Raw genomic sequence first — 27,434 nt, 5'->3', positions numbered from 1 at the left:
TATGTGTGTTACATTTCAATAAAAGAGCTCATCTTAAAAAAATCCTCCAAACTAAAATAAATAAAACAGTTACAACAAATGACTGAGAATGATACATAAATTTTAGTGGGCAGGGTACTAAGGGATTCACAATAGTATGTTCAGTATAGAAGAGAGTAAAAATTGTGTATTAGATTTACTTAACTTCCTGAGAAATTGTGTCATCGATAGCTATAGCACTCATTGTATTTGAATTGCTAATTCAACATGGCTATATCTGAATGTATTTATGACTGTCATATCTGCATTGAATTTACCTGTTGAACAGATATTATCTAATTAACTATGATTTCTTAACTCACTGTGTAGACATGAAATATATATTGAAGTAATTTCACATGGTGATAATTTGGATTTAGTTTCTTAATATTAAAGGTCGAATATGATGTAAATTTTTAAAAATAATATATATAGTCTGTTATTATCCAACAATAAATATTTAGGATTAAAAAATGAATCATATTTCTAAATGTGGAGATATAGATAAATTTGGCAAGAAGAGATCATTCTCACATCAGAACAGCTCTATAAAATTAATCCATTGAAAGCCAGGCACAGTGGTGGCACATGCCTGTAATCCCAGCAGCTAGGGAGGCTGAGGGAGGAAGATAGCAAGTTCAAAGCCAGCCTCAGGAAAAGCAATGCTCTAAGCAACTCAGTAGGACCCTGTCTCTAAATAAAATACAAAATAGGGCTGGGGATGTGGCTCAGTGGTCGAGTGCCCCTGAGTTCAATCCCTAGTACCCATCCCCCCCCCAACATTAATCCATTGAAGATGTGCCATTGTGAATTGAAGACATGCACCACTTTATGCTACACCACATTGGGCAGTGGGGATGGGAGTATGGATTGTAGTTCTCATTTCTGTCTAAAATTCTTCTACCTAAATCTTCATTTACTACTTTACTTTCACATCAATCTATCGGAGAGTTATCTTATAAATTAATCCATTTTGTAGCAGAAGTTAAATTATACAAGAAGAAAATAGCATATAAATCCACACTACCCTGTGAAAGTTTCTCTCCCTTAGCAAAGTATTATTTGTAATAATGCCAAATAATGACCCAAGGCCTTTAAGAAATAAAGTTTTAATGTTATAAGAAAATAAAAATGTCAGTAAAGGAAGAATTTTAAAAATCAACAAAAAATAGGAGACATGTGGATAACTTAGCATGTTATTTAGAAAAGAAACTAGTTTATTTTAAAAATAAAATAAATTATAAAAATAAAATCAGAAAGAATAATGACATAATTCATATTAATTTACAGTTTAAACATGGAGTGAAAATATACTTCAAACTGAAACATGATGCCGCCAAATGGTAAGTAAAATGCCTAGTCACTAAGAAAGAAAAAAGTAATTTCCATATTTACTGGAAATACTTTAATTTTGACAAATTGAATGGACTAGTCAACGCATGATAAAAAATGTGATTTAAAAAAGAATAAAATTGTCTTTTCCTTAATTTTTTTAATTTTACTGTTCTACAGTATTCTATTTTGTGAATTCTTGTCCTAGATTCATATTTAACTAATATTTATCTCTTCGGTTTCTTTAATAGTATTAGATGATATTTGTTTTTCCTCTAATGCTTAATTTTTCATGTTTTGCCCTAACAATAAATAAGGTGATAGAAGAGAATTTTCGGTTGTTGTAAAATGTTACTAATTGTCAGATGTGGCTTATTCTCTGAGACTCTTTGAAAGGATTAAAACCAGTGTGACATCTTAATTGTCTAAAAATTGCATCACAAGTTGCCATGATATGAATTCAGAAATATTGCTTAATTACCATTAAAATAGTAATGTTATTTTCAATGTGATGTTGTTGATCTTGGATATATAAAAATTTTCATTTGTAATTCTCTATCATTCTTAACCAAAGCAAGAAACAGTGATTGATAATCTTCTTTTATATTTATGCAGCATATTGCCATTTTCTAAGTCTGTTGCAATTACAGCCCCCATTTTATTTCTATAATAAGGCATTCAGCATTCAGGATGAATTCAGTTGTTTCTCTTAAAACTCACAAAATTAACACAAAGAGGTAACGCACAGGCCCAAGGTAACCCCAGTGGTTTTTGAGAGACTGTGGAAAAACACAGTTACAGATGTAGTTTTACAAAACTTACCTAATTTGAGCCCATGCAAGTTATTTTTTGATATTTATTGTTTAAACTACAAATAATTGAATTAATAAACCCATTTAATGAGTTTCTCAATGAGTTTTTCCTGATTTCCCAGAACCTAGAATAAATATCTGCCATACAGCAGGTACACAAACAATATTTGTTGAATGAATTCATGTTTGCTTAAAAATATTACAGATTGGTAATACTTTCCAGTTGCACTAATATTTGTAGATTCCATTAACTGCACTCATAAAAGCTCTTAATGCAGGAACTTACACACTTAGATTCTTGCGTTGTTCTTATTTTAAGGCTTGTCTGTTCAAAGGACAAGGCAATTCATGAAATTTACTGCTGCTAGTAAAATCAGAGGTTAAAAAAGGCTAATTAAAGATTCTTATCAAGTGTGACTAAAGAAGCCACTGGAATAAAAATATGTGAATATCCTCACATGTTCCTTCACCATTACTTTCTGTAACATGTGATATTCTGAATCAGAGATCCTGCATTAGAAACCTCACTACTGACTCTTTCAGGATTTAATACTTACAGATACAACATTGCTCATTGTTATTAACCTTTCTGGCAGCTTCCATGGTGATAGAGATGGTGATGTGTAGAGCAGAGATGGTATGCTGGTGGCAAGTGGCTCTGGGAGTTTGGGGGTTGTTATACACAGTACAGCTAAGTGCATAATACCTTTGGAATAGATCCATATGGCTCAGTACCTATTGTTCCTATCAAACCTTTATGTTTTTTGTTAGTCTTCTGCAGTCATTTGAGTTTATGATCCTTGGTATATAGGATCAGACTTAGGGAACACATTTTTGATGCAATTCTATTAGCCAAAGTACATATGGGTCTTACATAGCTTAGTATACTTTAAAGTTATAACAGCATGGTAATGGCACCAAAACAGACATGTATACCAGTGATACAAAATAAAAGACACAGAGACAAATCCACACAAATACAGTTATGTAGGACAAAGGTGCCAAAAACATTCACTGGAGAAAAGATAGCCTATTCAACAAGTGATGCTGGGAAAAATGGAAATCCACATGCAACAAAATGAAATTAAACCTCTATCTCTCACTCTGCACTAAAAGTGAATCAAAGACTTAGGCATTGCTGGGCACGGTGGCACATGCCTTAATCGCAGTGCCTTGGGAGACTGAGGAAAATGTCTGAGGCAGGCGAACTGTGACTTCAAAGCCAGCCTCAGCAACAGCAAGGCACTAAGCAACTCAGTGAGGCCCTGTCTCTAAATTAAATACAAAATAGGGCTGGGGATGTGGCTCAATGGTCGAGTGTCCCTGAGTTCAATTCCCAGTTCCCCCCCCCCAAAAAAAAGACTTAGGTACTAGAACAGAGACCCTGTGTCTACAAGAAGAAAAAGTAGGTCCAAATCTTTATCCTATCAGCCTAGGAACTGACTTTCTTAACAAGACTCCTATAGTGCAAGAGGTAAAATCAAGAATCAATAAATGAGATGGATTCATACTAAAAAGCTTCTCAGAAAAAGAAAGAATAATGTGATGAGAGAGCCTATAGATTGGGAGAAAATCTTTCTCACATGCACCTCAGATAAAGCATTAATCTCTAGGGTATATAAAGAACTCAAAAAACTTAACATAAAAAAATTAACCCAATCAATAAATGGGCAAAGGAACTGAATGGACACTTCACAGAAGAAGAAATGCAATTAATCAACAAATATATGAAAAAATGTTCAACATCTCTAGCAATTATAGAAATTCAAATGAAAACTACTCTAAAATTTCATCTCACTCCAGTCAGAATGGCAATCATCAAGAATACAAGCAACAGTAAATATTGGTGAGGATGTGGGGGAAAAGGTACACTCATAAAGTGATGGTGAGACTGCAAATTGGTGAAACCACTATGGAAAGCAGTTTGGAGAATCCTCAGAAAACTCGAACTAGAACCACCATTTGACCAGCTATCCTACTCCTCGGTTTATATCCAAAGGAGTTAAAATCAGCATTCTACAGTGACACAGCCACGTTAATGTTTATAGCAGCTCAATTCACAATAGCTAAACTATGGAACCAACCTAAGTGTCCTTCCATAGGTAAATGGATAAATAAAATGTGATATTTTTTTCCAGTGGCATATTACTCAGTTTTAAAGAAGGATGAAATTTACTGGTAAATGGATGAGTTGGAAAATATCATGCTAAGTGAAATAAGCCAATCCCAAATAACAAAAGGCCGAATGTTTTCTCTGATATGCAGATGATAATTCACAATAAGGGGAGTGGGGGGACTAGGGAGAATAGTTAGATTAGGTTGAGCAGAATGAAGGGAGTGGAGGGGAGTGGATATCGGGATAGGAAGGGTAAGTAGAATGAAACAGATATTATTACCTTATGTACATAATGAATGCATGACCAATGTGATTCTACAATGTGTACAACCAGAAAAAATGAAAAATTATACCCCATCTATGTATGATATGTCAAAGTGCATAAATGCATTCTAATGTCATGTATAACTAATAAAAGCAAATTTAAAAATTCAGAAGTTGGAGATTTCTAAGACCCAATTGTATATGTGAAACCATTACCCATGGTTTAAGAATTGTGTCAAAATGGGAAATTAGGAAGTTTGGGCTTGATAGCTATTTTAGATATTAGGATAATATAGTCTAGGTAATTCCAAAACTGTTAATTGTTATAGATTTTAACTGTTTTCAGTATTAATTCTGAAAATCTTAGATAATCAACTGCCTTACATAGTTTAGTATATTGTAACAATGTTATTATCACCTGAAACTCTGAGTGTCTTTTTGCAGCTCTGTTCACCTCAGTTTAGTTAATTCTATATACACAATCTATAATAATTTCTTGAAAAATTTTGCGTGATTTTTTTTAGCATTCATATCCATTTTGTCTTGCTTTCCTGGGGTATTGAAATGGATTCTCTCTTACAAAATGTCAATTATTTATTTTTATTTATTTTTGATTAGTGGTTTAAAGGTGGACTTACAATGTAAATGACCAGTTCACAAACTAGAATTGGTAAGAATTTCCTCTAGAAGCTATCAAAGTATTAACAGAGAGATGGATATTTCTCCCTTACTTCTTTAAGCAGTTGGAGGAATATGATTACATCATTTAGATAAAAATAAAATATTGGTTCATTATGTCCTACTTATTTTATGATTGATAAATAAATAAACTTTACTCAGAAAGTCTTATTTTTACTACCATCAAAAACTGTCATTATTTTCTAAGAGATTGGGTATACCCTAGCCTGTTTTGTTTTGTTTCTATCCTGACTCATTGATAGGAACTTCAAACTTCTATTACAGCTACAACAGCAATGAAAATGAAAACCCTTTCTAATAGAAATTTACATAATTAAATTTTTCTTCTTCATTTTTAATTCTTTTCAATTGTAATGCTCATAAATATAATCATGTTAACTTTTTATTTGACTTTCCCTAGCATTAATAGTAAATTGAAGACATTTGTTTTGAATATATCTGATCACACTATATAGATTTAACAATTCATAAATAATTCCTCATGGAAAGCATAATATAGAGTGTTTAATTTACAACCTAAGATTGAAGTCAAAAGGCTTTTCCAAAGCTTACTGTTATCTTCTATTTTTCTAGAATATTTATTGTTTGGTTTTGGGTTTAATGCTAATAAAAATACATTTGTATTTCTGTGTATCTTAATCACACTTTTATTTTCTGTGTTTTATGATGTTTGCACATCTTACCAAGATTGCTGGCAGCTGAGAGGTTCCCCCTCCCAGGGTTAGCCAATTCTTGGAGATAGCACTGGGCTCAACTTTGTTACCTTTCATATGCAAGTCAACTTATCTCCAGGAGTCCACAGCCCCATCTACTTCTATGTTAGTCTGTTTCCTTCTCTATAAAAAAAAAAAATACCTGAGATAGTCAACTTTATAAGTTTATAAAGAGAGAAGGTTTGTTTTGGTTTGTGGTTTCAGAGGCTTCATTTCATTACCAGTTGGTCATTTTGCTTTGGCCTGTAGCAGCACATCTTCTTGGGAAAGCCTGGGGGAAGTGGAGAATAAGAGGACAAGGCTGGGGTCCCACTATCGGCTTCAAGGGCACCTCACCAATGACATGAGACCTCTGACAGGCCAACTTCTTAACGTTTTCACAACTCACAGTAGTGCCAAAGGCTGGGTATCAAACTTTTAACATGTGATCCTTTGGGGGACTTTGGATGTCCAAACCATAGCAATTTCCCTATCTAATTCTTTTTGTTGTTTTTCTTCTTAGTTCTACATGACACTGGAATGTATTTTGACATATTATACATACATGGTGTACAACTTCCCATTCTTCTGGTTGTACATGATGTGGAATTACATTGGTCATGCATTCATATGTGAACGTAGGAAAGTAATGTTTGATTCATTCTACTGTCTTCCTATTCCCATTCCCCCTCCCTTCCCTTCATTCCCCTTTGTCTAATCCAAAGTATTTCTATTCTTCCCTACTCTCCTCCCCTTATGGTGAATTACCATCTGCATATCAGAGAGAACACTCAGCCTTTGGATTCTTATATGTTATCTAATTCACTTGTCCTAAATCAACTCTGGTTATTTAGTAAAATTTCCAAATGGCTTTATCCTTTCTAAAATTCCTAATAAAATATCAATGAAGGCATTAAAGTAAAACATGAAAAATGATGATAAAGCAGTTTCATTGTGTGCTGGTTTGATAGTCAATACTCTGTTTTTCTTGAAGATGTTTTCCTTAATGCAGAGCTAATAGGGATACAATGGCGAATACAATCCACTGAATGTGCATGTTACATGTCAAAGCCAAAACAAATAATCAGTAGGATGGGGGGTTTGCTTACTGTTCTGCTTACCTTAGCTGGTTAAGAGTTCCCTGTGCTCTTACTTGTTCAAGGTCTACACCAAGAAGAAAAATGCCTCCGTGCTGAAGAGGTGCCATGCTAAAGTGGTATTTTTCTTCTGATAACACAAAACTGTATATTTTTCTCTCCCAGTTCTAGCCATGGATAAACGAGTACATCTCTTAAACTTCCTTCCTTTCTTATTAGAATGGTATTGGCCTCCTTCTCTTGTATCTCTAAAATTGCCAGCCTGATTCTACAAAAGGTCCAGACATTCTCAAAAGACAGGAAGATGTGTTCTTTACTAAGGCCAGAGAATTCAGGGTGGTATCTAATTTCTTAGCAGGGGGGATTAGGTGTAGTTACTTCTAATACCTACCTGTTGTCCTTTGTCCTATTGATGCCATACACTTTGTTTCTGCATATAACACCCAACAACTTTTTATTACTTAAGCTTTAGATAATTAACTTTTAAAGAGTTAAAAAAAATGAGACAAACTATCATTCATATTTACCCAGAAAGTCATCATTTCTTCCATTCCAAATTTCATTTTGATATCTGGTATTAATAACCTTCCCTAATATTTCGTGTGATACAAATTGTTGTCCACAAAATATCACAGCTTCTGTTTGTCTGGAAACATTTTTATTTCACCATTTTTGAAAGATTCTAAGTATAGAGTTCTAGTTTTCTTCTAGCATATTAAAGGTGCTACTCTTAACTTTGGGCTTGCAAACTTTCTGACAAGAAATCTGATAAAATGTTTTTTTTCTCCATTCTCTTGTATATATATACCCCTTTAAAAATAAATTTCCATTTTTATTTACATTATTGAAAATCTCATTCAATACAAATAAATGGAAACTGTTTTAATATAGTCCATATAAAAATATGTGTTTAAATCTGTAGAGCAAGCTTAAAACAAAATAAAATTATACATAATCAGCCAATAATGGAGATAAAAGTAACCATAAAAATTCATTCTGTCCTAAAGGATGATGAAAAAATAGAAACAAGAAATAAAGAACCAAAGTGAAAAATGGAAAACCAATAACATGGTGGATTTAATTGCAACAATGTTGATGATTACATTGAATATAAAAGGTCTAAACACATCAATAACACTTCAGAGATTAAGATAGGTCTCCACTGGAAATACAACAGAAAAAAAATTAAATAACTAAATATGGGAACCTGCATAAGAGAGTTTATGTTTCTTTATGAAAAGATATTGTGGAATTTATGCATAAGATTATGTAGCCTCCATATAATGTCAGTTAGCTCATGGATAGGGTTTAAGCTTTAATTTGGGAGGAATTTGTATAACTGTTGGAGAAGGAGAAATCTGAAAATTTGGAAAGAGTGAATTTGTTTTGTTTTGTTGTGATTCTTCAGCACCATAATCTGTTAAGGTTTTTATAATTTTGAATTTTTCTGGTAGCTAAGCAGGAGAAAAAAAATAATTCATCTATTCTATTATTAGGATGCTTTCCAGATATGTCAGATTTCCAAGGCCAACATCTACTGAAAACAGGTTCTAAAATTGGAATTTTCTGGACTATTGAGCATCTCTTGGCCAGCTGCTTGGCAGCTAGTAGGTGATAGACTCAAAGACTTTCCAATGGACATTTTTAAATTTATTTTTTTTGGTAACAAAATAAACAGATTTAAACATTCAGTGTAGTTTAGACTGAATATATATGACACAAAATGAATTTTAATTGATTTTATATTCTAGGAGTTATGGAAGTGTGGTCTAGCAGGCTGAGCTTAGGAATGGAAGCCAAAAGTATTAAAATTCTCTGACTACAAAGACATTACTTACTTGGCCTTCTAGCACTTTTTTTTTCACATTACTTTAATTTTCATCTCTTTGAACATCATAAAATTCAACTAATTGAGTTCATCTGTCCTGAAAAATTCCAATAAATATATAAGAAATTTTTATTTTCTAAGAATTTTAATAAAGTTTGTTTCCCAGTTTGGAATGTTAATGTGATTCCCAATTTTCAGAGAACTTAGACTAAAATCCAGTATTTTAAAAATATTTTAAAATATTGTGTTAAAATGTATCAGAATCATAGTAAATTGTTATTTACTATAATAATTTACTATAATAATAATTATTGTTATTTTAACACAATATTTTAAAATAACCTAATAACTTAAATATCCCCTATCTCTTTCTAGCAGTGTCCCTGCCATCACAGCTGTCAGCAGTGCCTTTGGGTCAACATGATCTGCCATTATCACAGGCAAAAGTCCTTGTTGTTTTTTAATGGTTTTGTTGAAGTTGTTTTGTTTTGACATTTAAATATTGCAAGTAGAGTACTTTTAACTAGGTTCTTTTTGCAGGGGAGAGAGTGTATACCAGGGATTGAACTCAGGGGCACTCAACCACTGAGCCACATCCCCAGCCCTATTTTGTATTTTATTTAGAGACAGGGTCTCACTGAGTTGTTTATTGCCTCATTTTTTACTGAGGCTGGCTTTGAACTCTTGATCCTCCTTTCTCAGCCTCCTGAGCCACTGGGATTACACTAACTGAGTTCATAATTTTGAGGATACATACCATTCTTTCACTTGTGCTTGAGTTAATTAGAGGAAGATCATAATGAGTTGTCATAGGTTTTTGGGTAAAATCATCTATAAAAACATGCCATTCAACTGTGAGTGAACAGATAGCAGTTTTCTGTCACAAACATTCTAACAAAATGATTTCTTATAAATATATTTTTAGTTACAATTTTGAGTAGCAATTCTTAGACTTTTTATTACAAATTATATTACAGGAAGCACTTTGACTTTCTTATTGAGCAGACTTGGACATATGGGCTTTAAATATATATTTATAAATCTATATTATATATAGACATACATAATTTTTTTTACTTTATTAAGAAGACATTTTTAAAAATTAAGCAAGTCTAGGTTTAAACAGCCTTGATTTAAAAGAGACTAAAAAACTGAATAGTGTGCTTTGATAGCTGATTAAATTATCTGTGAAGTCTCTTGAAAAGAATAAATTAAATACATCCTGTTTCAATATTGCAACTGTGAAGCTTTCCTTTCTGCATGATTTTTCATTCAATATGAAATGGTAACAATGAAAGAAGATAATATGTATGTTAAAATGCTTTCAAACTAAAATGTTGGCATTTGGCATATAACCTTTTAATCTGTAAATTTGATCAAATTGGAACAATAAAACATACAATGAAAGATTCTCAGTTCATAAAGCTCCTAATTATTTTTGCACATGTTGTAAATACCATAGTGTGGTTGTCATTCTTTTGTTGTTGTTGTTCTCCAAAAGGTATTAGAAGCTACAAAAATATTTTAATTTTTTAGGTGTTTTCTCTTTTGTCATTGTCAGGTTCAAGAGCTCAGTTGTGCCAGGGCACCAGGGTAGGTTGCAAAAAATATCAAGGAAAGTGTCCGGAGATAAATTGGGAGATATGATTTATTAGGAAAAGTTTATGAGCAATCAGCAACTGCTCCATCTTGAGTTCAGTGGTGATAGGATGGACAGATAGCACCTCCATCCTTCAAGGTGCTGTGCCTCAGTGTCTCCTTTTCCTCACGTTATTTTGTTCAGTGGCACTAGCTGGACAAGTACGATATACCCTTTCCACAGGGACTCAGCACCATCACCATTGAAGGAGGTGTGCCCCTCCCAGATAAATTAAGTCTTTCTGTTCATTGCCTTGATCATTAGCATTAGCTTGCTCAGTTTGCTTGTATAACCAGCATCCCAAGGAGCAACTGTCCTGGTGTTCCAAGCAAGAAAATAGCTCTCTACAGTTGACACTAACTTGCCTTAGTTCCCAGTGTGCATGAAAGAAAGCCAGTGTTCTTCAAAAAAAAAAAAAATGTTTATCGACTTCCCAGTCTAGGTTTGACCTCATTGTTCCCTCATGTTGGCTAGGTTTTTGGGAACACAAAGGGACCATTCAGGTACAGGGTGTTTCACTGTCTGTCTTTAAGGATGTTGCAAATATTTCTTTTGGCAATTTACTATGATTCTGATACATTTTAAACAAACACAGTGAGTATGCCCCTTAGTGAGGCAAAGACAATAAACACAACCAAGAGATAAAAAGAGTGAAGATTTCTTACTTGTATAATAAGGAAGGCACTGAGGAAAACTCCCAGAACAGTGTCCTCTTGAAGAAAGGAAGCAAGAGACTTTTTGGGAGAACACACATGTTCATACTGGAGAGATTTGTCACTGCATATTGAAGCAGGCATGTTCCTGAGCATGTTTAGTTTGAGGACATGCTTTTCCACACATTGTATGTTTAAGATGATGGGGAGGAATATCTCTGAACCAGAGAATTTAACACTATAATGAGCTTGTAATCAGAGCAGTTTAGGTCACCTAGAAGAGGGGCTAGGTGTCCTTTGGTGATATAAGTTGTTCCCTTGTGGTTTTCTCTGGAAAGCTTTATCTGAAACAAAGATAAAACTTGAAAGGGTATTGCCATCAGCAACTTGTTCTCAAGCAAGTACAGGTGATTGCTCTTTTAAATTTCTGCCCACCATCTAACAAATTCAGATCATTCAGTATAACACTCAATCCAAGTTATTTTATGTTAGCATATTGCTGAATGGTATTCCATCCTATATGCATAATTGTTAGTGAACATTTGGGTTGTCTCCAGGTTTTTAAGTGGTGTAAATAAGTCTGCTATTAATATTTTCATGTTTTGGACACAAATATTTTTTATGCCACCACAGACAAATTTCTAATAGTGGAACTGCTTGGTAGTTGAATGTTTAGCTTTTTAAAAAATGGCCAAAGAGATTTACAAAGTGGTGGTACTGTTTTACAGTTTCATCAGCCATTGTCTGAAGTTCCAATCCTTTACCTTGCAAATATTTGATATCATCATGAAAAATAGCTATTCTAATAGCTATGTAATGATAACTCAAAGTAGTTTTAATTTTTTATTTCCAGAATGACTTTTAATATTGAACATTTTCATATGCTTATTGGCCTGTTACATATCTGCTTTAGTGAAATGTTTATTCAAGTAATTGGTCTATTTCCTTATTTGGATATTTGTATTCTTATTGTTGAATTGTAAATATTTAGCAGATATATGAATTAAAATAGTTTTTCATAGTTTTGGCTTGCTTTTTGAATTTCTAACAATATTTTTAAAAGCTAGGTTTTTAATTTGTAATTTTAATTTTATAATTTATGGCTAGTGCTTTTTCAACTGGTGCAAGAAATTGGTACCTAATTTCAGACCAAATATCTACTCCTTAATATTATCTCTTAGACTCCTGATAATTTTAAGCTTTTACATTTTGTCTCAGAATCAATTTCAAAGTTGTTTTTGTGGGTGGTATATGGGCAGTGTTGAGGCCAAAGTTTTTTTCAATAATTGAACTAGTTTCGTGGCAGACATAACAAATAAAAAACCAAAAAACACAACCACCCTTTTTCCATCATATTACCTGGGCAATATGGCTGAACACTAGGTATACTTGCAGATTTTCGATGCCCTTCCTTTATACCATGCTCCTCTGCCTATACCTTCTAGGAATCTACAAAACCAGGCGGTATAAGTATCTCAATTTTCTTTTTCATTTTTCAGCATTGCTATGGATGTGGAAGTCCATGTTCATTTTAGAATCAGCATAAAAATTTCAGTAAATATTCCACTTTCATTTAATTAGTATTGTGTAGTCTTGAAAATTTAGTCAGGATTGGCATCTAAATAATACTGAATCTTCAAATACATGAGGATGGCATTTTTTCCATTTATATAGGTACTTTAGAATTCCTCTCAGAAATACAGCCATGCATCACTTAATCATGGGAATATACTCTGAAAAATGTGACAGGTGATTTTATATTATTTGGACAGAAAAGTGTGATTAAGATGGCCCTGATGTCACTAGTCCATATAATATTAAGGAATCATTGTCAGATAAGCCACCAAGTGTTGACTAAAACACCATTTGCAGAAGTTGATTTTATTTTGACATTTTGAGTACACAGATCACTTGTATTTTTCAATCAGACTCTCATTATATTTCTTTCTAAATGTTTTGGTTTTGATGTTACTTTATATTTTGTTATTTAAATTTAATTTCCAATTGTTCATGGCTACAAATTGAAAATATAATTGTTCTTTGTGCATTGTCCTTGTATAAGTTTGCTAAATGTGCAGTTTGTTCTAACAAGGTCTGTTGTTGTTGTTTTTTCCTTTGTTAACTTCTTTTCAACTTTTGTGTAACCACTATATTCTTTATAAATATAATTTTACTTCATTCTTTATGACTTTTTGTCCTTTGAATTTTCTTTGTTGTACTAAATAGTACCTCCCATAAAATATAAAAAATGATAGACATTTTGACCTTTCTCCTCAAGGAAAAAAATCAATATTTTATCATTGATTTTAATATCAGCTATATATACTTTGCATATACATTTGATCAACTCAATAATGTGCCCTTCTATTCCCATTAAAATATTTTCAGTTTGTTGAGATTTTTTTTCCTGAATATGTGTTGATTTTGTCTAATGCTTTTTATGACTCCATTGAAAACAATCATATGAATTTTTTCTGTTTTATTCTATTAATGTGCTGTATTACATTGATTAATTTTTCAATAAGAATCTCATTTCTGAGAAAACCCTTCTTGGTCATGTTATAACATCATATTTCCCTAGATTCCACTTACTAACATTTTGTTGTGGGTATTAAATTCTTGTCAATATAGCATATTTTTCTTTTCTTATAAAGTTCTTGTTAGGTTTTGGTTTAAGGATTATTCAGACAGTATAAAATAAGTAAATAGGAACATTAAATATTAAATATTGAGGTAGGTTTGATAAAGTAACAAATGTTATATTGGACATCGATTCACTTTTTATTGTGTTTTGATGGCTACATGTATTCAAAATTCCTGTTTTCCAAGTTATAATAAGCACTTTCTATTGTTCTCCGCAACATGTTGCAAAGACCTCTTTCTCTAGAGTAAATGAAGACTGAATTTTACAATTATGAAGTTATATGCTCTATAAAAATAAGAATATTATTGAGGGACCCGTGGGAAGCTCAGTGATAGAGTGCTTGCCTAGCATTTGTGAAGCCCTTGGATCTATTCCCAGCAGAAAAGAAAGTGTATAAGTATTGTAATGGTTAATCTGAATTGTCAACTTGATTCGATTAAGAGATGCCCAAGATTAAAAGGATTCTGGGTTTGTTAATGAGGGTGTGTCTAGGAATGACTGACATATGGGATACTGATCTAAAGTGGAGACCCTCCTTAAAGTGGGCAGCATCATCTAATAGGATGGTGGCTTGGACGGGATAAAGTTGGAAGAAGAAGGAAGCAGCAGCAGATGCAAGCTCTGTTCTCCTTGAAGGAATTCTTGATTACTCCTGCCATCTCCTCAGGACATCAGACACTTGCTCCTTCAATCTTCCAAAGCGAACTCTGCCAATGATTCTCCAGGGAGTTTCCAGAAGCCTTCGGTCTACTATTGATCCCTCTTGTTCTTATAATATAATTATACGGATTAATTCAGTACAAACTCAATGTAATACAGTACAATACTCTCTTTATAATTCATCATCTTTAAAGCCATAGAACCTTAAAAAATAAGCCAACATATTAAAACTATTAACACCCATTTTCAGTATTGTGCTGGCACTAGAGTGAAAATCATGAAATATTAAATAAGATCCCTAGGCTTACAAATTACCTCTAGTTAGCAATTCAAAACATACATATTAAATATACACTAGAAAGCTGTTTTTTAAATGGCAAACTAGTTACCATATTTAAAATTACAAAGTATCTTGTTCACTTTTTTCTATTTTTGATTTTTTTTCTTCTCTTTTCTATTGGTTTAATTTACTTGTGAACGTGTTTCCAGGAATCAGGTTTAGAAAGGCGATTGTCATTCTGGAAAAGGGTTCTAGTAGTGTTTTAGTCAGCTTTTTGTCACTGTGACCAAAACACTTGACAACTTAAAGGAATTTATTTTGGCTTTGTTTTTTAGAGGTTCGGTCCATGGTCAGCTCACTTTTTTGCTCTGAGTCAAGGTGAGGCAGAACATCATGGAGGAAGGGCATGGCAGAGGAAAATCTGTCACCTCATGGTAGCTGGGAAGCAGAGACAGAAAGGGAAGGGACTACAGAGAAGATAAACTAAGCTACACCCCACCTACCTGTAGTTACCACCCATTAGTAATAATTTCATATTATCAACCCATCAAATGGATCAAACCACTGATTAGGTTACACCTCTCATAATTAATGATTTCATGTCTGAACATTGTCTTGTGAGCTTTTGAGGGACAGCTCATATTCAAGCTATAACAGGTACTTCCTATCAGAAGTTACTGCCTACAAAGAAAAGCATTTCCAGACAATATAAATGTAACTACATCAAATTTTCTTTTTCTTGAATCTTCCCTTTTGTTTTTTTCATTCTCTTTCCATCCTGAAAAGTTTCTTAGTTGTTAAGAAAACAACAAAAAGTGTTCTGAAAAATGTCCCCAGAACATGCTTCTGCTTGCTTACTTCTCCCATTTATTGTTCAAACTCTTTTTTTAAAGAGTACCATTGATTGACTGCTTTCACTTTCTCTGCCTTCATTCCTTCTTTAACAAATAGCTGAATTTTATTCTAGCCAATCTATTAATACTCTTCTCTGTAAGTACAACAATGTTCTATTTTTTATTTATGACTTTAGTTACTAAAAACAGAAGCTGTATTCACTTACAGACAGACAGACAGTCAAAAGCTGCAATCAGATAAAGAAGTGTTCCCTCTCACATCATTTTTGTTTTATGCTGGGACAGGCTGGCCTAGAACACAATTTATAATGCCCTTGCAACTTTCAAATACTAACAAATAAAAAAGGTCTCATTCCTGAAATTGTATAAGGGAAAATCCCATTGATTCAACTCAGGTTGTATACTGAGTAAAACACTGTGGCCAGAGTTGTATCTTTAGGGCTGAAGTGAGAGATGGGCTCAGTCTCACTCTTAACAACATTGACTGAGCAGAATTACTCTAAAATATGGTAACCGTGGATTACTATAAAAGAAATGTGCATCATGAGGGAAAATTTCTTCTCACATTTTTATTAAGATCCAGAGCTAATTATTTCCTCATAACCTCACCTTTGAACTCTGTCCAATTTTCCTACCAGTGACCCAATTTACCTTCTTAGGAACCATCTCTGTTGGTTTCTAGACAAGATTATTTTCTTTTCATTTTTAGTACTTCCTCTTCATTTGCTCCTTCTTTATTTTTCCAAGGGTCTGTTCTTGTACATCCTATAGTTTTTCCATCTATCTTTTTCTCTTTATCTCTGAGTTTCTTAGACCCACAGTTTGGTGTCCTTCATTAACATTGTACAATTCTCTGCTTTGTGCTTTGGAACAATAGCATTTGATACACCACTGAAATTGTCCCACAGATGGTCTGTTCTTTATTCACTTTTATTTTTTTCTCTTTTTCATTTCGGGTTGGGAAATTTGACTATCTTCAGGTCATGGATTTTTATTTTCTTCATCTGTGTTTAATCTACTATTAAGCATATTAGAAACATTCCTGACTTCCATTACAATTGTTAAAAATGGATTTTGATTTTGAATGTTTCCTTTCTTTTACTTTGCGTTTTCGTCTCTCTGCTTGCCACCCATCTGTGCTCCAATGTCGTCAACTTTTTCTGTTACATTTCTTAACATATTATCATGGTTATTTTAAATTCCCTGTTTGAGGATTCCAGCATCTGTGTCATATCTGAGTTGGGGCATGATGACTGCTCTGTCTCTTCAGCTTGTTTTCTTTCTAGCCTTTTGGTATGTCTTGTTATTTTTTTGTTGAATGCTGGGCATGTATTGAGTAATAAGTTCTGAGATAAGCAGGCCTTTGCTGTGAGGATTTACATTATTCTGCCCAGGTGCTGGTTGTTTTTAGTACTTGTTCTAAATAATGCCATGATGTGTGCGTGCCAGGGACTCCAAATTCTTGAAGTGTCTTTGTTTTCATCTTCTCTCCTGACTTTGGGCTTCTCTAGGTACTCTTCCCCAGAGACAGTCTATGCCTTGTAGCTGTTAAAGCTCTAATCCACTGTTATCATCCTGGGGAGCCCTGATGTATTGGTGGTAAGGGGTGGAGAATGGGGAATGGCCTGTAATTTTACAATCAAATATAAGTTGTTGGGAACTGTGTGTCAGGGCCCACTAAAACCTGTGATTTAGCTCTTCTGGCTGCAGTGCTCTTAATCCATTTTCTTCATGTTCTGACCCCTGTTAACTGTATCCCGCCCTCAAATTAGGTGAGACAGAAGGCCATAGGGGGCTGGAGTGTGAAGTATTTCCTTCCTCAGGCTAGAATAAGTCAAAGGTAAAGTGTTTTTCCCTAGAGAGTATATGCTATGGAGAGGGTTCTGGGAGTGTATCCCACAGTGAGTCCTTCCCCTCCTGCCAGAGACAGGCTGGGGGCTTTCTTAGATTACCATGAAAACCTCGTGGGATTCCTAGAGATAAGGCCCACAATGTTTTGGGGATCATGTGCAGCAGAAAGAGTTGTTACTCTCAAGATAGTTCATATCCAGCCTCTAGCAACTCATGAGATTTACCATTCAAGTATTCTTATCAGTTTATGGCTTCCATGACTCCTGATGTAGTAGGTAGTGTTTATGATTCCTGTGTGTGTCTGTCTGCCTAGAATTTTGGACTTGCAATTTGTTCGGAGCCCCCAGTTTTCTGTTGGGGTAAAAAAATGACTGATTTTTAGTTTTCCCAGTTTTTTTTTTTTCCCCACAAGAAGTAGTCATGTTTTCCAACCAACTACATGTCAAAGTTTAAACTGAAAGTCTGCAATTTAGTTTGTCCTTTTCAAATTAAGGCCAAGATACATACTTTCTAATTCTTTTGTACCTTATCTATGACTATAATATCATCAATAGAGACAATATCTTAATTGGTTTACATCTCCAGCAGCTACAGTGGTAGTTGGCCCATATTTTGGTGATTTGTATTTATAGTTGCCTATATAAAGAGTCACCTAATTCCTATTGACATATCACAATAATCATAATTTTTTTTTCTTGAGAGACAAATTGCTTCCTTATAAGTTAAACCAAGGATGAAAAATATAATGGATAGTCATTTGAGCTGATATTTTGTACATAGTTTGGAAAAATATTTTCAGGAGATATTTCCTAAATCCATACAGTTTACAAAGCAAATCTGAATAATCATTACATAGTTTCTACCATTTCTATATAACAAATATACTTTCTCTATATTTCTTGCTATAAATTCTAACAAAGTATAGAAAGAAAGTGCTAGAAACATAGTAGGTGAATGTGCATAGAACCTCCTGTAGAGTTAGGTCATTCAAGAGTAGATTCTCAGACACAAATGCCAGAAATTCCAATTCAGTGAATTAAGACCAATTAGAGAATTTGCCTTTTGATGTGAGAACCACTCCATAAGTCTATGATACTGGAAAACTACTCTTCAAAAGATAGTGCCCTACAGAGAGGGATTACTAAATATTTCTGTTATCTCACTTGTGCTTTAGACAGGAGCTGGATTACACCTACTTTCATTATTAAATTTTAAGAGCCACCTGAATTTCTAATATTCTGTGCTGTTGGTTACGTATCTATATGCTTTTGAGGCAACATGTATAGGAGGCATAGTAATCATCTCATGGTGAACACTACAGATTCTGCCTGTGGAGACAGTTGGAGAACCTTCTTCTGCTGCAGGAAGGTGGGCAAAAAGAAGGCCTGACACAGTCAAGGCACTTTTTCCCTTAAAAGTCTACCTTTTGGTAGTAAACACAAGTGTGAACTTACTCAAAATCTCCAATTTTGCATGATTTTATGTTTCCTGAGAGGAACGACTTTGTTCTGAAACAACATAAACATAAATGATATTTTTGCCTTTACCATAAATTGCTTTGCCTGAGGGCTGAATGAAATGAAAAAGGAATGAAAATATTTGGCTGGGAGGGAATTCATTATCATTAATTCCAGCCTCATGGAGTTGATGTTAAAAAAAAATTTGAGCAAAAAGAGGAAAAGCTCTCCTCTGTGGGGAGTGAATTTTGTATGGAACATGTAGGAGACAGTGTTAATTGGTGGGAAGAGTGTGGTTCCTTAACATGGCACTTGTGACTGATAATTAGAGCCTTAGCTGCTTAACCTCTTGTATCTTAATGCCTTGTGCCTCATTTTACTCACTGATAAATAGAAATGTGAAAATAATATTACCTCTTATTGGCTCACTGTGAAAATTATTAATTTTGTTAACAGATAAGGAAAGAAGAGAGAGAGAGAGAGAGAGAGAGAGAGAGAGAGAGAAAGTTCCTTCCCCCATCATCCATTTCCCTATTTATATTCTAGTAAAATGTGAACTTTTACATTTCTTATTTAAAAACAGAAATGTAATTTTTAAAAATAATTTAAATATTGTCTAAAAGCAAATGAAGTATAATAGTAATTCATGGAAGTGTCTGTAACTACATAAGATTTATGAAACAATCCTCTACATCATAGAAAAGAATGAATCCTACATTTGATGATTAAATAACAGAAAAAAAACTTGCCCATAATAAGCTTCTACAATTGATGGAAGAATGCTGGACTCCCTTTTGGAAGGAAACTTCTTAAGTTGCAAGGTGACATTTCTATAAGTGATATGACATTGAGGAACTGTAGATGAAATCTCTTATGCTTTAAGTGTTTAGTTTACCTCCTCTAAGAAATAAGTTAAGAAATTATCTACCATATTCAGACATTATTTCCCAGATTGTATAGATGAGCTAACTAAAATTCAGAGAAATTTGGCAACCCTTAAATCCTCAGAGCAGATGAAGAAACATAGATGTCATATTTTTTTATGTGGTGTTTAGGTATGTAAAAAGCAGGATGGTATAGCAGAAAAAGCATTAATTTAGAGCCAGGAAGTACTAGTGAAAACTCTCAGTTCTCTGATATGCCAGCTTTGAAATTTTAAACAAATTAGCCTCCCTAAACTCAATTTCCTCATTTTAAAAATAGTAACAAGTATATCTCTATCTTGTGGCTTTTGGAAAAGACTTGAACGAATTTATATTCAATATCTAATATATAGACAATGTTCAATAAATTGTGAATATAATCATCAGTCTAAGAAGTTGCATGCAAACTGGGATTAAAGATCTCCCTAGTTGGTTGGAAGGGAGGTTCATTGCCTTAGTTAAGGGTTTTCCTTTATGTAAAAGTGCCTTAGTGAAGGGTTTTCCTTTATACAAATGTATCTAGTCAAACTGCTTCAAAAAATAAACTATAATTAAGGATACTGACATGTCTTCTGGAATATGATGCTTTTACCAGGGCAGGACTACTGCTTTATGGATTATGATATCTAGGTATCTGGAATACTGTTTATACTGAATATAACTAGTGTTCAGTAATTACTGCTAATTAAATAAATAAGGAGCTAGAACTGAATTTCTCAACTTAAACCATCATCACTCTTGTAAAGATCATTTTTTAAGAGGTTCTTCTCTACCATCTTCCTCCCTTGGAATTAAACACTAATAAATAAGGTATTTTTCAGGTCGAGTTGAACTTTGGAGGGGGCCAAAGTTATTGCAAAATCTAAAAATTTTTACCTCTACTCTGCGAACTAATTATTCCATTGAAAGTGGTATTGCCCCTGTTGAGCTTGCACAGACCATTCTAATAGGAAATTTAAAAAAATAAACAAAACAATACTCTAAGGGAACAGATTGTTCTCTTCCTCACTTTTCTTTCTCAAGGACTTTTATTACTACTTTTCTCTGAAAAACCACTTTTGTCCCTTCCTGTCTGTAAACATGCACCTTCTCTTTAGCACTTACTCTTTGCTATCCTAGATCTATACCACTTTATAGTCCCCAAATCTAAGAGACAATTTAAGAGTTTCCCAATTCCAATTTCAAATTTCCAGGAAATAGTTTAAGTCCAGTTTTTGTGTGGTGTTTTTCTGCAACTCAGTCAACCAGGGACATGAATGAGGGTGCGTTTCTGTCATTCACAGCCAAACTGGAAAAGAAAGCAAAATCTGTAAGAGGAAGATTTGAGTAGATTCCTTAGGAAGTGAACCATGTGGGGAGAAGGTAATGAGAGTGATTTTCAAGAAGTAGTAAAATGTTGGCATAGTGTCTGAGCTCAGATTGTTGGAAGAAAGTATATGGAGTTTTACTTTAATTTTAAGATTTGGACACTCATTTCAGTGTTTTAAGTGTAATATGATGAAAGACAGATTATAGTAAACTAAATCTAGTTTGACTTAAAAATTAAGTGGATAAAGAAGATTCTGCACAAATATAGATCAATAAGGAGGCTATTGTTATATTAGTGTATGAAACAATAATTTGAATTAGGAAGATGGCAAGAAAAAGATGCTTATATTAAAGATAGATCAATCATTGATGTGAAGCTCTAATCTTTGACCAACAAAGGATTTAGTTTACTTATCTATAAAATGAATACATTGATAGCCACCTTGCAGGGTTATTTTTGAGAAGATTAATCATAACATAGGAATATTACCTATGTCATATATGGAAAATAGTATGTGTTCTGAATATAGACTATTGGTCTTGCCTTCTCTCTGACTTTCACTCTCAGTTTTAACTTTTTCATTGTACCTATCTCTTCAGGCTTTTTTCTCCTATGCTTTCCTTAGCATAGGATTTAGACTGATCTTGTACCTCTTTGTTAGTATTTTGAAAGAAGTTCTTTTGAAATAAATTGACAAATTCACCCCCCACCCGTCCATTGCATGATATGATTGGGTCTGGGTAGTTGAATCCTTGACTAGCCCTGAGGCTTCAGCTGACAGAGTACCATAGTTTCCACTACAAATTAAAAGAGAGCTAGTCAGTCTCTTGGCTTCACTGCTGTCTCAAAAACTTAAATGAATAAACCTGGATGGTTCAAGAAACCACTGAGTAGATGGCCATACCAAATGATAGATCCAATCCTTTTTGTGTTATTGGTAAAGTTATCATTTTTAGGACAATTTTTTTTTATCTCAACTTGGATTCTGCAAAAATCTGTCAATGTTTTTCTGATAGTTTTGGCTGTTACTCTGTTTACTTCCTGGGGACCACTCCCTCCTACTTTTCAAGTCTCTAGACTTAAAATCACATGGTAGTATTAAAATCACATGGAAGTATTGAAAGTCAGGACTTAATAATGGAGCAAAAGACATTGTGAGGTATCCAGTGATGCAGGGAACATTTGTAAGGGTATTGTAAGCAGTTTCATAAAAAAGCAGGGGCTGTTTTGAAGGAAATAATAACATGGCCTATAAAGAGAACTGTCATACATAAGATGCATCATTTTAGAAGCAACCATGTGAAGTTATATGTTCTATTCTGAGTAGAGCATTTCATTATAATAGTCCACCAATTTTACTGTGTGATGGGCTCAGTTTCCAGTTTCCAAATAATTGTATTTTGTTTCATGAATAGCTTAGATTGATCCTTCAAAATGCATCATATGGAGTATTCCATTCTAAAAATTTACTCACCAAAAACACAATATCACTTTAGGACAATGGTTGCTAGGAAAAAAATTAGGAAGTGCAAATTATTGCTTTAGCAGGACACAAAAATGCAGCAAAACTATTTGCTTCCTAATTTGAAATGCAGATTTTGAGGGAATTATTTTAAAAACAATTAAATTATTTTAAAAACAATTAAACAGAGGTTAATTCTGCCATCATTCATACCTGTTGGCTCTCAGTAGACATGTGGAAATCTGATAATGATTGCTAGTCTTTGAAATGAACGAGTAGACTTTTAACTTCTATGTTTAATTTTTAAAATGACCAGAAATTATTTGCTACTTGCCTTATGAAGGAGTACAGTCTGTTTCCTCATATCTAGAGTATACAATGGATTTATGGTTTGCTTTGGATAACACAGTATGATAGAGGTGAAGATTTTAACTTCAAAGATAATTTGCTCACTTCAATTTATGCTCTTAAAAATATCTACTATCACGTGTATGTATCCATGCTAACCTGCCAGAAGATAAGAAGCCATTCCAGTTGAGACCTCTTTAACCAGTTTTCTGGCAGTTGACCTGAAATTCATGAGAGATACATAGGTGCACTAGGTGGCATCAGAAGAACCACTACCTAGTTGAGCCCAGCCCAAATCTAAATCCACAGGAGCATGAGATGAATAAATTGTTGCTATTTTAAACCACTATATTTGAGGGGCAGTTTTTTTTTAATCAAAGATCAACAGATAAAACTTCCTTTTGATGAGGAGTTCCTAGATTATTCTGCCATTATTTATTTGGATAGTATTTGACATACACTATAAACTAGTTTAGTATGTATTCCAGATATGAGTGTTTTTCAGGCAACTTAATAATATCATCTTTATACAAGCATTGGGGAATTGTTGAAAATCACTGATTTGGCCCTTTTTTACCATAAATTCTGTTCTTGGATATACCCATCTGAATTTTCTTCATTGTCTACATTTTGATGATTTAAATTAGATTAATCAATCAATACTGTCAGTGACATCCCCAAAGAGATACTGGGGAGTTTGAACCTCTCCTTACCAAGTTCTGCCTCAATAAGACTGTCCCTGTGTTATGGTTTAGATATGAAGTGTCCCCCAAAAGCTCATGTGTTGTGTGCTGGGAAACATGATATCCAGCATGGCAATTGTTCAGAGGTGAAATGATTAGATTATGAGAGCTGTAACCTCATCAGTAGATTAATCCAATTGAGGATTAATAATTTGAATGAACCACTGGAAGGTAACTGCAGGCAGGTAGGGCAAGGCTGGAGGAAGTAGTACAGGGGGCATGGTCTGAATGATATCTGTCATGTCCCTTTCCTCTCTCCCCATCTGCTTCCTTATCATCCTGAGCTGTGCAACTTTCTACCATGATGTTCTATCTCACTTGGGCCCAGAGCAATAGAGTTAGATGATCATAGACTGAATCTCTGAAACTATAAGCCAAAATAAACTATTCCTCCCTCCTCTAAGTTGTTCTGGTCAGGTATTTTGTTCAATGCAACAGAAAGCTGATTAATTCACCCTTTTCCTACCAGCAACACAATAAACCCTCATACACTCCATATATGGTAATTCATTGTCTATCTCCCCTTTAGGATATGTATAATTATGCCTATATTGATAAATTCTTGTTTGTTCAGCTTGATTTTCAGGTGATATATCTCCCCATCAGAAAAAATATATTCAAAATAAGTGAGCTACTGACACATGGTGATAACTGGATGATAATGTTTTATTCACATTTAGTACATTAATTCACTCAACATTACAAAATTGGAAATCATCTCTTAGATATTTTTCCTGGTAAAATAACAAACTGTCTTAGATAATCAAAATTTATCTATCATCCCCTTACATCTGTCCTTCTAACCCAGACCCACCATAACACCCAACTCCATACAGTGGCCTCTTCAACCCTTAATATTGCTGGTTTTAATGAATCAGAATATGAAATGAGCAATGTTATAAACTCCTGCCAACACTTGCAATGATAATATTTTGCCAACTAGAAAGGGCCCAATTTATAAAATTAGCCTTAGAACCTTTTTGTTAGAATGCATAATTTTATTCTTTTTCTCTTTATGGTTTCATCTTCATTAGGTTGAAAAAAGTGAGAAAAACTTAGGTGGCTATAAGAAAATGGGTTGAAGGATATTGCTGGATTTAAAATAGTGATGAGGCAGCATGAAGGATTCATATATAAAAATAACTGGCAGCAAATGCTTATTGACAAAAGTAAAATATGCTTCAAGAAGAACCAAACTATCTTGTATCTACATGAAATAGGCTTTCTGTACTGAAAGTCACCTGGTTCATGCACTGAATTACACATACATTACACATTCTATCAATTTTTCCTCTAGTTTGACTTTCCAGCTTAATTGCCCTTTGATATATAGTAATGGTGTCCTCTTTTCCAGTTTCTAAGCTTCCTAGGTCAGAGTTCTGTCCTGGCTTCATATTGGTCTATAACTTTTCTAAACTACTATGTCTAAAATTTGTTATATATCTAATACCTCAACTGTACATGACAACATGATTGAATCTCAATATGTAAGTATTTCTTGTTCTAGATCCAGAATCACAAATGCCTATTCTAGGATAGAGAGCCTTTATTCATTAGCCTTTCTGCCTATAGTTTATCCACAGAGCCTTCTGTTTGTTTTCTATGCCCTTTTCACCAGAATTTCCCAGCAGTTCCCAAAGTTTACTAAAAAAGTTCTGGGTAACTTCCGGTGAACTCAGTTTCTTTTAGGTGGGCTGTATTCTTCATTAAGCTGCTTTAAATTGCTTCATTGACCATAATATCCCTGGTGGTTGCCTATGGATATTCTCTAATCTAAATTTCTTTGAATTAGCAGAAGTTTACTTACTTGGCTACAAGATTATTGCTTCTGCTTATAGATTCTTACTGTTGTGAACAAAATTATCAATTTCCCCTAGAAACTGATATAAAACCTAAGGTGATTGATTCCTTCACATGCTTTCTAGATATTGTAATTTGAAAAGATGCTTTCTTCTCCTTGGCCCTTCCTCCTCACTTTCTTTTGACCTGCATCATAGATGAGTTTAAGAGTACTTTGATATGCATCATAGATTAGTTTAAGAGTACTTGAGTCTAAAGTCCAATATTCATGCATGAGATATTATTGTCATGTTGAATTCTAACTCACTTTATTTTCTAGGTTCTTATTTAGTCTGTGATTTTCACTTTGAATGACTTGTTACCAAGGCACATTCTTGATTAGTAGCTATTAATTTTCTATTCAGATTTCATAATAGTGCATCAGCAGACTAGGAGGTGAATTTTATTTTGTTTGGTTCTACATATTAGGACAAATATTTTTAAATGCCTTTGTTAATCATAAAGTTAAATGATTGAGTCAAACCAAAGCTACTAAAATTATGGCTTTTTAAATTTTAGCTAGGTTTTCTTTTCTCCCTAGGTATAAGTCACTGAAAGGAATAAACAACACATTTATGGAGTCTGAATCATACCTGGAAAATATGTTTATTTAAGGAGAAGAAAGGAAAGATTCTGACAGCAAACGTTTCTTTGAACTTGAAGATTGAGGGGTTTTTTTTTTTTTGACCTCTGACAAGTTTTAAGCTAATGTTAAAACAAAATGTAACTGTTTATCAACAAAAATCTAAATCTCATTAAACTTGAGAATATACATTTATTGAGGCATATACCTTTTTGGCTCTACCGAATGCCCTGGAATAGAGGAAGAACTAGATAAATATTCACTAAATGAATAAATGACTGGGCTCATTGCATGACAAGACAGTTCTTAAACTCACATGTTTAAATACAATAAATGCACTGAAGAACAAAACAAAGAGGAGTCATTTAAGATGTGCTTAAGTGCATCCTATTATCTATTTTATGGAACTAGTCCATATTTAGACAATTGTTGCTTAGAGATCAATGACAGGTGCATTGCATATCTTTCACTATTAAAAAACATAATTGATAGTGTGGATTGAGTTTTTAGTAATATTTTTGCCTCTGTTCTTATTATTTCTACTAACATTGGCAATAGCAAAGACTTTTTTTTTTGCAAAGATTTTTAAAATGAGAATAGCATGTGATTACAAGCTCTTGGGTAAAAGAATAAAGAAGATACATTTATACATGTCATTCCATTTTAAAGCTATCAAGGTTCCCTGCTGTTTACTAGGTTAAACTCATCATACTCCTCAAATTGATTTAATGGCTCATTATCTTTCCATTCTTTTACAATGTTAACATAGGAACTGTAGATGGGTATTGTGGAAGGTAATTATTCACTGCTATTGAGTTCTCCTCTACTTCCAAATAATTGGGTGTTCACATTTCCTTATTGTCTGAAGCCACATTACTTACCTTTGCCCAAGACATGATAGTATAAAGTGTCACTTATAGACAGAAATATTTAATATTTGGCGTAAACTTATCCATACTCTATTTCTATTGTCATGATAACCACTCGCATTGAAAATGATGAAATTCCATCTCTTGAGAATGAACAGAAAAATAAACTATTGTGATTTGGGAGTTGTTTGATAAAGCAGACTATCCTGAATAATAATAGACAGTAATTTTTTTTCTTTCCCTCTTGCTGAGTTCCATATGATAATCTCAGTAGATGCAAATAAATCTTTTGACTGAATTCGACACCTATTAACAATTAAAATGTATCAAGGAGCATGTGGCACCAATATAAAACAAGCTATATGATGGTATATTTAATTCCAAATGTATTAGTAATGGTCTGTCGGAAGCCATGTATAAATTATGGGTTTGTTTGAGCCAACATAAGGCAGGGAAGCTGCT

General features: G+C 33.6%; 1 long non-coding RNA gene across 1 annotated transcript in view; it reads left to right on the top strand.

Annotated features, from left to right (window-relative positions):
- Positions 1–26,664, top strand: part of LOC124099168 (uncharacterized) — a 29,395-nt gene extending 2,731 nt beyond the window's left edge. Inside the window, exons 2-3 of the long non-coding RNA XR_009227744.1 lie at positions 1,309–1,361; positions 26,062–26,664. This is a non-coding gene — a long non-coding RNA (uncharacterized LOC124099168). The remainder of the gene's footprint in view (positions 1–1,308; positions 1,362–26,061) is intronic.
- Positions 26,665–27,434: the final 770 nt, after the last annotated feature.

Source organism: Marmota monax, unplaced genomic scaffold (genome assembly GCF_021218885.2).
Source record: "Marmota monax isolate L192 unplaced genomic scaffold, Marmota_monax_Labrador192_F-V1.1 WCK01_AAM20220418_F8-fsc00011, whole genome shotgun sequence".
NCBI lineage: Eukaryota > Metazoa > Chordata > Mammalia > Rodentia > Sciuridae > Marmota > Marmota monax.
The sequence above is the reverse complement of the archived record's forward strand: the minus strand, read 5'-3'. Positions and strand labels throughout refer to the sequence as shown.